Source organism: Stegostoma tigrinum, chromosome 1, assembly GCF_030684315.1.
Source record: "Stegostoma tigrinum isolate sSteTig4 chromosome 1, sSteTig4.hap1, whole genome shotgun sequence".
Taxonomy (NCBI): Eukaryota; Metazoa; Chordata; class Chondrichthyes; order Orectolobiformes; family Stegostomatidae; genus Stegostoma; species Stegostoma tigrinum.
In genome coordinates this window covers 6,042,539-6,061,241 of record NC_081354.1, presented here as the reverse complement: position 1 = coordinate 6,061,241, position 18,703 = coordinate 6,042,539, and the positions used below count along the sequence as shown (strand labels likewise).

The 18,703-nt window shown below is 46.8% G+C and overlaps 1 protein-coding gene across 5 annotated transcripts in view; it reads right to left on the bottom strand.

Annotated features, from left to right (window-relative positions):
• Window positions 1-18,703, bottom strand: part of LOC125458413 (netrin receptor UNC5C-like) — a 366,866-nt gene that overhangs the window by 252,376 nt on the left and 95,787 nt on the right. The window lies entirely within an intron of this gene.

Below are 18,703 nucleotides of genomic sequence, written 5' to 3'. Positions count from 1 at the left end.
CGGAATGGCCGGCTTCAACACTGTAGACATTCTATGATTGCTCATCCCCAAATGCTCTCATGAACTGTTAGCTCTCTTTGAAATCAAGTAGACTCTTAAGTTCCAACAGAACACTGAATGAGACCTTTTGGTGTGAGAAGAGGGGACCCCTCAGATCTTGGGGTTGGAGGGTTTGAGCTATAGGGAGATCCTGAATTGGCTGTGGCTATTTTCACTGGAGCATTAGAAGCTGATCTTATAGAAGTTTATAAAATAACGGGGTGCATAAATAGGGTGAATAGTCAAAGGTCTTTTCCCCAGAGTGGGGGAGTCCAAAACTAGAGGGCATAGGTTTAAGGTGAGAGCAGAAAGATTTAAAAGGGACCTAAAGGGCAACTTTTTCATGCAGAGGGTGGTTGTGTATGGGATGAATTGCCAGAGGAAGTGGTGGAGGTCGGTACATTTACAACATTTAAAAAGCATCTGAATGGGCATATGAGTAGGAGGAGTTAAGACAGATATAGGCCAAATGCTGACAAATGGGCGATTTAATGTAGATTGTATGGTCAGTGTGGACAAGTTGGAGCAAAGGATCTGTTTCCATGCTGTACATCTCTAAGACTCTATGACTTGGATCTCCCTCCAAAGCTACAAATAGGTTCAATCCAAAGATCCTCAGGATGGATTGAAAGAGACCTTTAAATTTGAGGACAAAAGCATTGGTGGAAGGTGAAAGCAACTGACAGAAATGAGAGGTGTAGCATTTTGGAAGTGAAGAAAGCTGCTAGTACTGCCTGTTACTGGAACATTCGATGTTTCATTGTTATATTGTACACAACATAGTCTTCGATATATTGATTCTTAGAACAGATCAGGACGCTCAATACCATACAAGTGAACTTTCAAATGCTTAACAATATCATCATAGCTCTGTCACCCTTGTCATTGTGTGTGAAAATGACCTCATTTGCCTTATCACTGTAATGTCCTCCATTCCTACACCTCTCTAAGATATCTACATTTCCCCAGTACAGGTCTCCTACACACCTCCAAAATTTACATCACTCCCACATTGGCCACTGTTTCTTAAGCTGGCTGGGACCGAAGCTCTAACCTCCTTGTTCCATTCTGCTCTCTCTGTTGCTCAACTTACATCAGTCTTCCTTCAGAAAGGCTTTGGGATATTTTGCTATATGTAGGGATAAAAGTGACAACAGTACCAATGAGCCACTCACCCATGGCAGAGACAACTGGTGGCAGCTTTAACCTAAGGGTCACCGCACCTCAAGCAAGAGGTGGAGGACAGTCTTTCACAGTAAACCTAGCCAGTGCAGGAAGTGAGCCCATTCTGTTGGCATCACTCCGTTTCTGCAAACCAGCCATCTAGCCAACTGAGATAAGCAATTAATCCAGAAACTCAGCCAACGTTCTGGGAATCTGGGTCTGAATCCTGCCGCGGCAGATCATGGAATTTGAATTCAATAATACTAAAATCTGGAATTAAGAATCTACTCCTATAGCCCAAACTCTCCAGCCCTGGCGGGTATGAGAATAGGAAGGGCTTATAGGAATACGGACCAAATGCTGGAAAATGGGATCAGATCAATTTGGGATATCAGTTGACATGGAAGAGTTGGACTAAAGTGTCCTTTCTGTGCTGTACAGCTCTATGACTCCAAGAATCTAATGATCATCAGGAAAGCATTGTCGGAAAAACCTACCTGGCTCACTGCTTGGGGGAAGGAAATCTGCTATCTTCACCTGGCCTGGCCTACATGTGACTCCAGACCCACAACATTGTGATTTACTCTTAACTGCTGTCTGGAAAACTGAGAATGGGCAATAAATGCCAGCCTAGCCAGTGACACTCACATCCTGTGAATGCATTTTAAAAAAAACACAGATGTAATAGTTGAGAGTTTTGTTTAAAAATGTATGTCACGACATGTAACGTTGTGCTAAAAATGCAGTTTGTTACGATGTGGCATGAACTTATTTGAAATTAAAGAAATTCAAAACCTCTGAGCGAAAAAAATTCAAAAATGTCAGTTTGGATGTGAATTCGGGTTGGATGAGATATGAGCAAATCTTTCAAATAAAGCAGGTGAATTGGATATTGAACAGTGGGTTTCTTTGGCAAAGAAAGATTTGAATTGAAAAACACAGAGGGGAGCGAATGGGGAGCATCCCTGGGGTTTACAGCATTTTTGGACTGGCTTTGCAGAACCTAGTAAAAGCTATATTGAACAGTTTATCTTCAAAGACAGAAAACCCATCCTCATCAAAGAAAGTCTCTCTCCATTAATGTAATTCTCCCTTTCTGTTGTCGCGCTCTATCTGAGGTGTGAAAAAAAAACCTCAGGGAGGATATTCCACTCTGTCATCGCTGAATCAGTGAAGGGAGGCCAGAAGGTATTCCTTCTGATGTAGTTAGTCTTCAAATTCACCTGCATTTTATTTCTGTAATATTTCAGCAGCTGGAAGTACCAGTGTTAAGGGCAATTTTGCATCTGACACTTTGAGAATGCCAACAAGTAACCTCATACTGAAATGTTCCAATCTTTCACACTGCTTTAAAAACAAGGGGTCAGTGTAAGGTCAGTTTCTGGCTTTGTACTGCTGACTTTCTGAACTGGCATATGTCAACCAGTTAAAATACGTTGGCAGTCTGATTATTTTATTAATTGATAAATAATCAATGACTTGCTGTAAGATTACAACTCGACAGAATTTAATTGTAGGATCTTGCTGACTGAAGCATCATATTACTCTAAAACTGAAAAGGTCTTGTTGGGCAGCGTAGTGTCCCTATCTCCAAGCTAGGAGACCTGGGTTCAGGGCCGAGCTACTTCAGCAGTTGTAACAACTTCTCTGCACAGCTTGATTGGAAAATACCTAAAGCTGAGGGTCTCACTTGTTATTCTTTTTTTGAATGTGAAATGATAACTTGCATTTATCCATTCGAAATATGCTTCTTTTCGCCCCAAGTCTTTTGATAGAGTGGCCTGTCTCTGGATGGATTTGATTTGAGGGAGAGAAACCTCTTAATTGTCAGCCCATTCACACTGTTCACCACTGACAAGCAATAACAGCAGTGAATAATAACTACACATTGCACTTCAAAAACTCTCCGACGCTTTTGCAGCACCTTCTAAACCCGTGATTTCTGGCACCTCGCAGGCCAAGGGCAACTGGTACAGAAAAACACCTCCACACCGAGTTCCCCTCCAAGGCTCAGCATCTTGATTGCCTTTCAACTTCGCTGGGTTAAAATGCTGAGCTCCCTTCCTTATAGAACGGTGGCAGTGCATCCACAGAGTCACAGCACAGGAAAGGCCCTTTGGCCCATCAGACCCATATCAGTCGAAAACAAACCCACCTAACTATCTTCAGAGATGGTAAGACCTGCCGATGCCGGAGTCAGAGATAACACGGTGTAGAGCTGGAGGAACACAGTAGGCCGGGCAGCATCAGAGGAGCAGGAAAGCTGACGTTCCAGGTTGGGAACCTTCTTCAGAAACTAACTGTCTTAATCCCTTTTTCCAACACTTGGCCCACACCTCTCCATGTCTTGGCACTGCAAGTGCACATCTAAATACTTCTTCAATTTTAAGGTGGTTTCAGTCACTACCACCCTTGGAGGCAGAGTTCCAGACTCCCACCACTCTCTGGATGCATTTTTTGTTCTCACATCCCCTCACCTGACCATAAATCTATGCCCCCCAAACCCCTCCCCCCTGCCCCCACTTAGCCACTGATCCCTCCACCAATGGGAAATTTTTCTTCCTGTCTACCCTTCCTATGCCACTCATAATTTTATACAGCTCAGTCATGTTGCCCCTCAGTCTCCTCTGCTCTAAAAATACAACTCCAGTCTGTCCAATCTCCCTTCATAGCCAAAACTCTCCAGCTCCCCCCGCACCCTCTCCAGTATAATCACATCCCTCCTATTATGTGGATTCCAGAACTGCACACAATAGTCTAGCTGAGGTGTAACCAACATTTTGTACAGCTCAAGCATAACCTCCTGCTATTAAACTCTCTGCCTTGACTTATAAAGGCGAGTATCCCACACACCTTCTTAGCCACTTTATCCACCTATCCCGTTCCCTTAAGGGATTGGTGTACATGCAAGCCGAGATCATTTTGGTCTGCTGTGCTTCCCAGGGCCGTACTATTCACAATGTATTCCCTCGTCTTGTTTTTCCTGCCCAAGTGTATCATCTCACAATCATCCATTTGCCACTAATCAACCCATCTGACCAGCCTGCCTCTCTTCCCCAATAACCTAAGGTGGTTCACCTTACTAGTTACAGTCTACTGATGTATCATCTGCAAACTTACTGATCAATCTTCCTACATTCAAGGCTAAATTGTTAATTCAACTCACAAACAATAAGTACCTCAACGCTGACCCCTGTAGGATACCGTTAGACACAGATGTCCAGTTAGAAAAACACTCCTCAACCATCACCCTCTGTCCCCTGCCACTCAGACAATTATGGGTCCAATTTGCTAAGTTTCTTTGGATCCCATCCATGCAGACTGTAGAGATTCAAGAAAGTGACGTGTTCTGAGCAAGTGTTGGCCTTGCCGTATCTGGGAACTACCTTTAAAATAAATCTGTTCCTGAGCCACACAATGTCTGGAAAGTGCGAGTAGGTTATGGGTACGCTGAACACACAAACAAATACTTTTTAACATTGAGTATTGCATGCACTTACAAACAAATGAAGAGAGATGTTGCTGATTACTGCCTCATAGCATTTAATTGTTTTTCATAACTTCTGCTGAAGGGCTTGCAGGCAATGAGATTTATCCTGGAAATTGGTGAGAAATTGCGGGACTGTAGAGTAAAAGAAGGGAGGTCATCTGATTGAGTAACTCCTTCCAAGAGGAGTAACACGTATCTTCTGTAAATTGCTATGTCAACAGTTCCCATTCGACTTTGTCAACCATCAAAAAGACTATGAGGTAACAAGGTGTGGAGCTGGATGAACACGGCAGGCCAAGCAGCATCTTAGGAGCAGGAAGGCTGACGTTTCGGGTCTGGACCCTTCTTCAGAAGAAGACTATGTCTTGATCATCAGGATCTGTCCATACGGTGGCGCTGTGCAGCAAGTTTCTAACATCTTTCCCCGAGCTTTACAGAATTATTATAGCACAGATGGAGCTCATTCGCCCCATTGTGTCTGTACTCGCTCATTCTGACTCAGGGACACGATTATCACCTTTTTATAAAAACAGCACACACATATGACAAGGAAATGAAAGGAGCTGTAATTCTGAACATTCTTGCTTTACAAATTCTCAGAAATTTTTAACTGATTCCCAGCCACAACAATATCACAGGAAGATAGTTTGACCTTTCCTTCATAGTTTGTGCAAAACAGCCCTTCCGGAATGTTCTGGCTGTCACGTTAAGACTACACACCCTTGTCCTGGGCTTCTCCTACAGGAGGAGATGGAGTAGATTGCTAGAACATCCATATTTGACCATCTTAAATAAATAACTTTGCCTTGTAGTTTATAGGATGATGAAGTCCGCATTTCTGATGTGGACCTATTATTTCATGAGCTGTCTCTCAAAATGCTTGACTTGACCTGGTGTCAAATACTGAGAAACTGTCTGGATAGTTACCAATTGGATCCCAAATAGGATCGGTGGTACTATTGTGCTAATGACACTGAACTAGTAATTCAGTAGGCCCAAACTCATTTCTTGGGGACCTGGGTTCAAATCCCACCACAGCAGCTGGTAGAATCTACATTCCATTAATAAATCAGTGACTAAAAACTAGTCTCAGCCAAGATGACCATAACAACTATCACAAAACTAAACCCCAATTGGATTAGATTCCCTACAGTGTGGAAACAGGCCCTTTGGCCCAACAAGTCCACACTGCCCCTTGGAACATCCCACCCATCGCACCTATCCCACCCATCCCTGCACAACCCACACACCCTTGAACACTACAGGCAATTTTGCACGGCCAATCCACCTAGCCTGCACATCTTTGGACTGTGGGAGAAACTGGAGTACCTGGAGGAAACTCATGCAGATACGGAGAGAATGTGCAAACTCCGCACAGACAGTCACCTGAGGCTGGAGTTGAACCTGGGTCCCTGGCACTGTGAGGCTGCAGTGCTAACCACTGAGCCACCGAGCTGCCCTTTGTTCTTTAATATGTTTTCAGGAGGGCATTCTGCTGCCTCATCCAATCATGTGTCACTCCAAACATACAGCATTGGGGTTCAATCTTAACTCTCCTCTCAATGCAATGTTTAAGGGAAGTTAAGGATGGAAAACAAGGTGGTCTTGGCAACATAAAGTGTGGGTTAAAAAAACCCCTCCTTTAAACACCAGCCTGTCACACAGAACAATGCCAGAAAACACATCTGTGTCACTCAGTGGAGGAACGAGCTGACACACAAGAGAAAGTGAACGAATTAATCTCCAAAGTGCTGTCTATTTTACTCGGACGAAATACAGGTCAAAGTTCAAGTTGCGCCATTTAGAGCCCTGCAAGTCTTCAATGAATTGAAGCTATCGCACAAAAATCACAGGTGGTCTGAAATGCCTGTGTTTCAAGGCAAGAAGTTTAATAGGCAAGGTAGGTGAACTCAGAGTTTTGATTAGTACTTGGAGCTATGACACTATTGCAGTTACAGAGACTTAGCTGAAAGAGCGACAGGACTGGCAGCCAAATGTCCCAGGATTTAGATGTTGCCAGTGTGATAGAAAGGGATGTAAAAGGGCTGTGCAAGTTGCATTACTGGTAAAGGATTATCTCACTGAGGGAGGATACATCAGAGGACTCATGCATTGAGGCAACATGGGTAGAACTCAGGAATAGGAAAGGCAAAATCACAATGCTAGGGGTATACTACAGGTCTCCCAATAGCTAGTGGGACAGAGAGGAGAAAATATGTAGATAGATTTTTAGGAAGATATAAAAAACAGCGTAGTTGTTGTGGTGGATGACTTTAATTTCCTCTATATTGACTGGAACTCACTTCGTGCTAGGGGCTCAGATAGAGCAGGATTTGTAAAAACCATTCAGGAGGTTTCTTGACTCAGTAAGTAAACAGTCCAAACAAGGGAAGGGGCTATACTGGACTAGTTTTGGGAAATGAGCCTGGTGAGGTGAGTGAAGTTTCAGTGGGGTGCATTTCAGGAGTCGTGACCATAATACGGTGAGTTTTAAGTTCCCCACAGATAGGGATGACAGCAGTCCTCGGGTGAAGGCGTTAAGTTAGGGGAAGACAAACTACCAGAAACACTAGGCAGGAACTGCAGAATTTTGATTGGTGGTGGTTGTTTGAGGGTAAATCTACATCGGACATGTGGGAGTATTTCAAAAGGCAGTTGCTAAGAATTCAGGAACGGCATGTTCCTACGAGATGAAGGATAGATATGGGCAAGTTACATGAACCTTGAATGGCCAGGAATGTTATGACCTTGGCCAAAAAGAAAAAAGGAAGCTTATGATTGGTCTAGGAGGCTGGGAATTGACAAAGCCCTTGAAGATTATAAGGGAAGTAGGAAAGAAGAAAGGAAGTGCTAAAAGAGGTCATGAAAAGTTGTTAGCAAACAGGATTAAGGAGAATCGCAAAGATTTTTACACATAAAAAAATATGCAAGAGGGAAGCCAGGGAAAGGTATGGTCCACTCAAGGGCAAAGGAGGGAACGTATGTGTGGAGCCAGAAGGTGAGGTCTTAAACAAATACTTGGCATTGGTGTTCACCAAAGAATTGGTGGAGGATGATCTTGGGGAAGGGAGCATTGAATTTCTAAGCCAAGTTATTATTGGAAAGGAAGAGGTGTTGTGCATTGATAAAAAGTATTAAGATAGACAAGTCCTCGGGTTCTGATGGAATCTACCCAGAATATTGAACAAGGTAAGAGAAGAAATTGCTAGAGCATTGACAAATAGCTTTGTATCCTCTTTGGCTGCAGAGGAGGTCCAAGGACTGGAGAATAGCCATGTTGTCCCATTCTTTGAAAAGCATAAAGGTGAAGTCACATGGTGTCAGGCCTGAACTGGCAGGATAGATACAGAACTGGCTTAGTCATAGGAGACAGAGGGTAGTGGTGGAAAAATGCTTTACTGAATGGAGGGATGTGACTAGCGGTGTTCCACAGAGATCAGTGCTGGGACCCCTACTGTTTGTGATCTACATAAATGATTTGGAGGAATATGTAGCCAGTCTGATTTGTAAGTTTGCAGATGATACAAAGATTGGTGGAGCTGCGGACAGTGAGGAGGATTATCAGAGGTTAAAGCAGAATATAAATCAGTTAAAGGCATGGGCAGAAAAATGGCAGATGGAGCTTAATCCTGACAAATGGTTGGGAATGCATTTTGGAAGGTCAAGTACAGGTGGAAATTATACAGTGAATGGCAGAGCCCTTAGGAGTATTAATATGCAGAGGGATCTGGGTATGCTGGGCCACAGTTCATTGAAGGTGGCAACACATGTAGATATGGTAACAAAAAAGGTCTATGGCATACTTGACTTCATTGGAAGGGGCATTGAGTATAAGGATAGGCAAGTTATGCTGCGGCTTTATAGAACTTTAGTTAGACCCCGCTTAGAATATTGTGTACAGTTCTGGTCAACACACTACCAGAATAATGTGGATGCTTTGGGGAGGGTACAGGAAAGGTGTACCAGGGTATTGCCTGGTATGGGGTATTTTAGGTATGAAGAAAGGTTGGATAAACTGGGTTTGTTTTCACTGGAACACAGGAGGTTGAGGGGTGACCTGATTGAAATTTATAAGGGTGTGAATGGCATGGATAGAGTGGAAAATGTGAGGCTTTTTCCCTGGGTGGAGGGGTCAATTAATGGAGGATACAGGTTCAAGGTATGAGGGGGGGACAGTTTAAAAGAGATATGCGAGGCATGTTTTTCACACAAAGGGTGGTGAGTGCCTGGACTGTGCTGCCAGAGGTGGTGATGGAAGAAGATACAAGAGCAGCATTCAAGAAACACCTGGATGAATACATGAAAAGGAAGGGAACAGAAGGATACAGATCCTGTGAATGAAGACAGTTTTAATATAGAAGGGCAAAATGTGTTGGCAGATACTTGGAGGGCCGAAAGGCCTGATCCTGTTCTTTGTTCTATGATTTCACTCTGCCTGAACCTGTGTGATATCTGTGATGGCATAAACTCTATCCGGTCTCCTATCACTACCATTTTAGGCCAATACATTGTCTTTTTTCCCTGATGTTACAAGAATCATCTCAAACATTTCTTGCCTCTTCTCCTATACGTGGTCCCACTTTCTTTCTTTGGTCTGAATACACAGCTATCACATGCCTGATAAATACTCATCAAATCACACTTTCCTCTGTGGGTCACAATGCGTCCTAAATTGCTATAATGAAGCCATTCTGAAACTGTAGGATGAGACTGCACCTTCAGGCTAACTTCAACAGGTCTCTTAACAAGAGGGTCTGAAGAACATCGGGGGTGGGGGATGCTAGCCAGAAAACTTCAGTTGAGGACATAGTAGATCAACCATAAACTTGTTAAATGAGAGAGCAGCAGCAAAGCGCTGAATGGCATGGCCCTGCCCGAGTTGGTGTGTTTGAATGTCTGCTCAGTGCACACCAGATATGGTCATCAGCACATTATATATCAAGCTCTTGCAGGGATTGGTGAAAAAGTTCATCCTTAATACTAGAGGATTCAGTTAATGAAAAGAAAGTAAAGAAATCAGGCCTGTTTAGCCTTAAAAAGAAATAGAGAACTTTGTAGAAACACTCTAAACTCTCTGTCCTCACTGTTCTACTGAAAACTGAGAAATCAAGCCTAACCTTTCAACTTTACTACCTTCTGAACTCAACAACTTTATGTTCCTGGATGAACACAGCAGCCCAAGCAGCATCTCAGGAGCACAAAAGCTTTTGTGCTCCTGAGATGCTGCTTGGCCTGCTGTGTTCATCCAGCTCCACACTTTGTCATCTCGGATTCTCCAGCATCTGCAGTTCCCATTATCTCTGATACAACTTTATGTTTCTGTTTTCTTTGACAGTTGGTGCTGGTAATGACTCACTTTGTTTACATTTTCCTTCCTGTCAACCCATCTTTTTTTCTTTTACTTATCCTATTACCTTCCCCCTGTTGCCCCGCACCACAAACCCTTCCATCATTTTGTTTCTCCTGCCTTCCATCTCAGAGTTTTCCCTTTATTGCTCATTCCCTCCGCTGCATTTGTTTAACTTGTTGTATCTCCAATTTTTTTCCGGTCTGGGTGGCTGATAATAAAAGTTAAACATTAACTCCAGATGCTGCCTGGCTGGTTGTGATCTTCCAGCCTCTTGTTTGTCTACCCTGGATTCCGGCATCTGCAGTTTTATTTTGTCTCTAACTCTGTTTTCCTCTCTTTCTTGACCTGCTGTGTATTTCCAACAATATTGATAACCTGCACAGCTCTTTACCTCTCTGATGGGATGGGGAAGTGATGAAGCATGGGTACGGGCATATTCAGAGAAGGTTCACTAGATTCATTTCAGAGATGAAAGGCTTGACTTATGAGGACAGATTAAACAACTCAGAGATAGTAAGGACTGCTGATGTTGGAGAATCTGAGATAACACAGTGTAGAGTGTGAGGCTGGATGAACACAGCAGGCCAAGCAGCATCTCAGGAGCACAAAAGCTGATGTTTCGGGCCTAGACCCTTCATCAGAGAGGGGGATGGGGAGAGGGAACTGGAATAAATAGGGAGAGAGGGGGAGAGGGGGAGGCGGACCGAAGATGGAGAGTAAAGAAGATAGGTGGAGAGAGTGTAGGTGGGGAGGTAGGGAGGGGATAGGTCAGTCCAGGGAAGACGGACAGGTCAAGGAGGTGGGATGGGGTTAGTAGGTAGCTGGGGGTGCGGCTTGGGGTGGGAGGAAGGGATGGGTGAGAGGAAGAACCGGTTAGGGAGGCAGAGACAGGTTGGACTGGTTGTGTGGTGCAGTGGGGGGAGGGGACGAACTGGGCTGGTTTAGGGATGCAGTAGGGGAAGGGGAGATTTTGAAACTGGTGAAGTCCACATTGATACCATATGGCTGCAGGGTTCCCAGGCGGAATATGAGTTGCTGTTCCTGCAACCTTCGGGTGGCATCATTGTGGCACTGCAGGAGGCCCATTGATGGACATGTCATCTAGAGAATGGGAGGGGGAGTGGAAATGGTTTGCGACTGGGAGGTGCAGTTGTTTGTTGCGAACTGAGCGGAGGTGTTCTGCAAAGCGGTCCCCAAGCCTCCGCTTGGTTTCCCCAATGTAGAGGAAGCCGCACCGGGTACAGTGGATGCAGTATACCACATTGGCAGATGTGCAGGTGAACCTCTGCTTAATCTGGAATGTCATCTTGGGGCCTGGGATAGGGGTGAGGGAGGAGGTGTGGGGACAGGTGTAGCATTTCCTGCGGTTGCAGGGGAAGGTGCCGGGTGTGGTGGGGTTGGAGGGCAGTGTGGAGCGAACAAGGGAGTCACGGAGAGAGTGGTCTCTCCGGAAAGCTGACAGGGGAGGGGATGGAAAAATGTCTTGGGTGGTGGGGTCGGATTGTAAATGGCGGAAGTGTCGGAGGATAATGCGTTGTATCCGGAGGTTGGTAGGGTGGTGTGTGAGAACGAGGGGGATCCTCTTGGGGCGGTTGTGGCGGGGGCGGGGTGTGAGGGATGTGTTGCGGGAAATACGGGAGACGCGGTCAAGGGCGTTCTCGATCACTGTGGGGGGAAAGTTGCGGTTCTTAAAGAACTTGGACATCTGGGATGTGCGGGAGTGGAATGTCTTATCGTGGGAGCAGATGCGGCGGAGGCGGAGGAATTGGGAATAGGGGATGGAATTTTTGCAGGAGGGTGGGTGGGAGGATGTGTATTCTAGGTAGCTGTGGGAGTCGGTGGGCTTGAAATGGACATCAGTTACAAGCTGGTTGCCTGAGATGGAGACTGAGAGGTCCAGGAAGGTGAGGGATGTGCTGGAGATGGCCCAGGTGAACTGAAGGTTGGGGTGGAAGGTGTTGGTGAAGTGGATGAACTGTTCGAGCTCCTCTGGGGAGCAAGAGGCGGCGCCGATACAGTCATCAATGTACCGGAGGAAGAGGTGGGGTTTGGGGCCTGTGTAGGTGCGGAAGAGGGACTGTTCCACGTAACCTACAAAGAGGCAGGCATAGCTGGGGCCCATGCGGGTGCCCATGGCCACACCCTTAGTCTGTAGGAAGTGGGAGGAGTCAAAAGAGAAGTTGTTGAGTGTGAGGACGAGTTCAGCTAGGCGGATGAGAGTTTCGGTGGAGGGGGACTGGTCGGGCCTGCGGGATAGGAAGAAGCGGAGGGCCTTGAGGCCATCTCCATGCGGAATGCAGGTGTACAGGGACTGGACGTCCATGGTGAAGATGAGGTGTTGGGGGCCAGGGAATTGGAAGTCCTGGAGGAGGTGGCGGGCGTGGGTGGTGTCACGGACGTAGGTGGGGAGTTCCTGGACCAAAGGGGAGAAAATGGAGTCCAGATAGGTGGAGATGAGTTCGGTGGGGCAGGAGCAGGCTGAGACGATGGGTCGACCAGGGCAGGCAGGTTTGTGGATTTTGGGAAGGAGATAGAAACGGGCCGTGCGGGGTTGGGGAACAATGAGGTTGGAGGCTGTGGGTGGGAGGTCCCCTGTGGTGATGAGGTCGTGAATGGTGTTGGAGATGATGGTTTGGTGCTCGGGTGTGGGGTCATGATCGAGGAGGCGGTAGGAGGTGGTGTCGGAGAGTTGGCGTCTGGCTTCGGCGATGTAGAGATCAGTGCGCCATACTACCACTGCGCCGCTCTTGTCTGCGGGTTTGATGGTGAGGTTGGGGTTGGAGTGGAGGGAGCGGAGGGCTGCCCGTTCTGCGGGGGAGAGGTTGGAGTGGGTGAGAGGGGTGGAGAGGTTGAGGCGGTTAATGTCTCGACGGCAGTTGGAGATGAAGAGGTCGAGGGAGGGTAGGAGGCCTGGGGGTGTTGTCCAGGAGGAGGACTTGTGTTGGAAGCGGGTGAAGGGGTCATTGGAAGGAGGGTTGGGTTCCCGGTTGAAGAAGTAGGCATGGAGGCGAAGACGGCGGAAAAACTGCTCTATATCCAACCGTGACTGGTATTCGTTGATGTGTGGTTGTAGGGGGACAAAGGTGAGCCCCTTGCTAAGGACTGACCGTTCGTCCTCAGTCAGTGGGAGGTCTGGGGGGATGGTGAAGATGTGGCTGGGCTCCTTCCCAAAATCCACAAACCTGCCTGCCCTGGTCGACCCATCGTCTCAGCCTGCTCCTGCCCCACCGAACTCATCTCCACCTATCTGGACTCCATTTTCTCCCCTTTGGTCCAGGAACTCCCCACCTACGTCCGTGACACCACCCACGCCCTCCACCTCCTCCAGGACTTCCAATTCTCTGGCCCCCAACACCTCATATTCACCATGGACGTCCAGTCCCTGTACACCTGCATTCCGCATGGAGATGGCCTCAAGGCCCTCCGCTTCTTCCTATCCCGCAGACCCGACCAGTCCCCCTCCACCGACACTCTCATCCGCCTCGCTGAACTCGTCCTCACACTCAACAACTTCTCTTTTGACTCCTCCCACTTCCTACAGACTAAGCGGGTGGCCATGGGCACCCGCATGGGCCCCAGCTATGCCTGCCTCTTTGTAGGTTACGTGGAACAGTCCATCTTCCGCACCTACACAGGCCCCAAACCCCACCTCTTCCTCCGGTACATTGATGACTGTATCGGCGCCGCCTCTTGCTCCCCAGAGGAGCTCGAACAGTTCATCCACTTCACCAACACCTTCCACCCCAACCTTCAGTTCACCTGGGCCATCTCCAGCACATCCCTCACCTTCCTGGACCTCTCAGTCTCCATCTCAGGCAACCAGCTTGTAACTGATGTCCATTTCAAGCCCACCGACTCCCACAGCTACCTGGAATACACCTCCTCCCACCCACCCTCCTGCAAAAATTCCATCCCCTATTCCCAATTCCTCCGCCTCCGCCGCATCTGCTCCCACGATAAGACATTCCACTCCCGCACATCCCAGATGTCCAAGTTCTTTAAGAACCGCAACTTTCCCCCCACAGTGATCGAGAACGCCCTTGACCGCGTCTCCCGTATTTCCCGCAACACATCCCTCACACCCCGCCCCCGCCACAACCGCCCCAAGAGGAGCCCCCTCGTTCTCACACACCACCCTACCAACCTCCGGATACAACACATTATCCTCCGACACTTCCGCCATTTACAATCCGACCCCACCACCCAAGACATTTTTCCATCCCCTCCCCTGTCAACTTTCCAGAGAGACCACTCTCTCCATGACTCCCTTGTTCGCTCCACACTGCCCTCCAACCCCACCACACCCGGCACCTTCCCCTGCAACCGCAGGAAATGCTACACTTGTCCCCACACCTCCTCCCTCACCCCCATCCCAGGCCCCAAGATGACATTCCACATTAAGCAGAGGTTCACCTGCACATCTGCCAATGTGGTATACTGCATCCACTGTACCCGGTGCGGCTTCCTCTACATTGGGGAAACCAAGCGGAGGCTTGGGGACCGCTTTGCAGAACACCTCCGCTCAGTTCGCAACAAACAACTGCACCTCCCAGTCGCAAACCATTTCCACTCCCCCTCCCATTCTCTAGATGACATGTCCATCATGGGCCTCCTGCAGTGCCACAATGATGCCACCCGAAGGTTGCAGGAACAGCAACTCATATTCCGCCTGGGAACCCTGCAGCCATATGGTATCAATGTGGACTTCACCAGTTTCAAAATCTCCCCTTCCCCTGCTGCATCCTTAAACCAGCCCAGTTCGTCCCCTCTCCCCACTGCACCACACAACCAGTCCAACCTGTCTCTGCCTCCCTAACCGGTTCTTCCTCTCACCCATCCCTTCCTCCCACCCCAAGCCGCACCCCCAGCTACCTACTAACCCCATCCCACCTCCTTGACCTGTCCGTCTTCCCTGGACTGACCTATCCCCTCCCTACCTCCCCACCTACACTCTCTCCACCTATCTTCTTTACTCTCCATCTTCGGTCCGCCTCCCCCTCTCTCCCTATTTATTCCAGTTCCCTCTCCCCATCCCCCTCTCTGATGAAGGGTCTAGGCCCGAAACGTCAGCTTTTGTGCTCCTGAGATGCTGCTTGGCCTGCTGTGTTCATCCAGCCTCACATTTTATTATCTTGGAATTCTCCAGCATCTGCAGTTCCCATTATCTCTAACACAGTGTAGAGCTGGTTGAACACAGCAGGCCAAGCAGCATCAGAGTGAGCAGGAAGGCTCATGTTTTGAGTCGAGACCCTTTTTCTGAAGAAGGGTCTCAACCCAAAACGTCAGCTTTCCTGCCCCTCTGATGGTATTTGGCCTGCTGTGTTTATCCAGCTCTACACCGTGTTATCTTAAATAATTCAGACCTATGTTGCTAGAATTTAGAAGGATGAGCAATTTAATTGAGGTATATAAAATACTATATGAAGTAACTCCACAGAGATTGGTGTCCCATCAGCAACTCTCCCTTTACTTACACATAAACAGTGCTTTCCTTTAGTATTGTTTCATATAGAACCGGGTACCAGAGTGACAGTATCTCTTACATTTATCTTTTTGCATGTCAGCCAGGGATTCTTGATTGGTCTGCCTTAACAGCCCCAACTGGGGAACAAAATTTCTATGAAGTCCTGCTGGCTGACTTCCTTACAGTCAATACACTGTAGGATGACAAAATAGGCAGAATGGATATTCGTGGGGCAACTTAGAACGAGCAGTCATGATTTTAAGGGGTTGCAGATTTAAAATAGGGAAGAGGAGAAATGATTCTCTCAAAGGATTATGGAATCTGTAGCATTCACTCCCACAGATGCGCTGGAGCCGGGACATTGAGAAAATTTAAGGAGGAGATGGACAGATCTTCAGTTAGTAACGGATTGAAGGGTTATGGAGGGCGGCCAGGAAAGTGGAGTTGAAGCCGAGATGAGTTTAGCCACGATGGAATTAAATGGCAGAGCAGGCTTGAGGGGCCGAATGGCCTACTTCTGTACCTAGATCTCATGCTGGGCAACCGAGGGACCGGAAGGCCACATGGTGAAACCTCCAAGAACTTGACCAACCAGAACGGACAAGCGGGTTTCATCCAGGGGACTGAAGACACTACTGGACAGCCACCAATTTATGCAACAATAAAGTTATAAAAAACGCCTCTGATGCGGCTTGGCCTGCTGTGTTCATCCAGCTTCACACCGTGTTATCTCGCTCATGATAAAACTTGGTGGTGATGGTGGGGGAGGGGGGTCTGAGTGGGAAGGGGGGCTAGATAAAGCAAAGTAAGCAGTTGAAGCTTGGGTGTAATACCACTCCATTTGACCTGATTTGAGTCAGGCTGACAACTCAATTCCCAAAGTGCCCTCTCTATCGACTTGTGAATTTGCAGTCTAATTTCAGTAAGGTGTAAAAGACTACAGTCCAAGTGTGGCACCACTGCAATTACATCGGTACGGGTCAACTGTAGGTTACGCTAACAGAACACAACTATAAAAAATTAAAATGCAAGCAAGAACAAAACCTTAAAAGCACTCACTAGTAAGGAACGCCACACACACACCCAGAGGCAGAGCTGTTAAAAAGGTGCTCTGGGGAATCGCCACTTCAAAACTCGTTAATGTCTTAGTGTTTCTGCAGCACCATGAAATCAGACACTTCACTCAGAACAATTTTCACTCCAGTCCGGTCCCTTCCTACAATGTGTTTGATATTAGTTTCTCAGTACAAAGTTCGAAAGGAGGATGGAAGTTATTTCAGTACGTTTGCACCACCAGGAACGCCGTCACAGTTTATACAATGCATATTGAAGAGTTTGGCTTAAAGACGGAGATACAGGCGCTTGTACAACCACAGAATAAGTGAATAAACTACCACTGACGTGTACTCATTCTTAGAAAGGAACGCAGCAGTCCATTTGGGTGCACCAAGGGAGGTGCTGGTGCAGCAGTACTGTAATAGAGATATACAGCATGGAAACAGACCGTTTGGTCTAACTCGTCCACACCAACCAGATTAGTCTCTTTCACCAGCATTTGGTCCATATCCCTTTAAACCCTTCCTATTCATATACCCAGCCAGATACAATTTTAATGTTGTAATTGTACCAGCCTCCATCACCTCCTCGGGCAGCTCACTCCATACACACACCACATTCTGTGTGAAATAGTTGCCCCTTAGGCCCCTTTTAAATCTTTCCCCTCTCATCTTAAACCTCTGCCCTCTGGTTTTAGACTCTACTACACTGGGGAAAAGACTTTGACTGTTCACCCTACCTAAGCCCCTCATGATTTTATAAACATCTATAAGGTCACCCCTCAGCTTCGGATGGTCCAAGGAAAATAGCCCCAGCCTATTTAGCCTCTCCCTGTAGCTCAAAACTTCCAACCCTGGCAACATCCTTGTAAATCTTTTCTGAAACCTTTCAAGTTTCACAATACTCTTTGTATTGCATGGAGACCAGAATTGACACAGTATTTCAGTAGTGTCCCAACTAATGTCCTGTACAGCTGTAACATGACCTCCCAACTCCTTTAGTCAAAGCACTGCCCAATAAAGACAAGCATACCAAATGCCTTCTTCAATGTCCTATCTACCTGTGACTCCACTTTCAAGGAACTATGAACTTGGACTCTAAGGTCTCTTTGTTCATCAACACTCCACCATTAAGTGTATACCGAATTAGTAATTCAGAACGTCAGGTTAATATTCTGCAGACATGGTTTCAAATCCCACCAGGGTGTATGGTGAAAGCCGAAAAGAGAAATCCGGAATTTGAAAGAAAAACTAGCCCAATGGAGAACATGTAATACACTGCTTGATTGTTGTTAAAAAAAATTCACCTTTCGGGAAGGAAACTGCCATCGTTACCTGGTCTGGCCTACATGTGACTCCAGACCCACAGCAATGTGGTTGATTCTCAACTGCCCTCCAGGCAATTAGAGTAGGGCAATAAGTGCCAGCCAAGCCAGTGTTGCCTACCTCCTGTTAACTCCTTTTTCTAAAAAAAAAGTGTACAAAGAACAATCTGATAATAACCATTGTGTTTGGTAATGTTGGATGAGGAAGAAATATTGGCCTGGGCATCATGCAGTAGTCCGCTGTACCACTAGGATTGTCAGAGTATTTCTGTTTATTCAATAATGGAAGACTGAGCCATATTTCAACATCTCATTTGATCTATGGGATATTTGATTGTGCAACATTCCCTCATCATTGCACTGAGGGACTGTCAGTCTGGGTGTCCAAGTCTACAGAGTGGGAATTAACATAGAACATAGAACAGTACGGGCTGTTCGGCCCACAATGTTGTGCCGAACTTTTACCCTAATCCTAAAGTCTACCTAACCTCCACCCCTACCTTATACTATCATCCATATGCCTATCTAATAGTCGCTTAAATGCCCCCAAATGAGGCCAACTCCACTATCCTCTCCAGCAATGCATTCCATGCCCCTACCACTCTCTGAGTAAAGAACCTACCTCTGACATCTCCCCTGTATCTACCTCCACTCACTTTAAAACTATGCCCCCTCGTAATAGCTACGTCCACCCTAGGAAAAAGTCTCTGGCTGTCTACTGTATCTACAGATCATTTTGTACATCTCTATCAAGTCAACTGTCATCCTTCATAATTCTAAAGAGAAAAGCCCTGGGTCTCTCAACCTTCCCTCCAT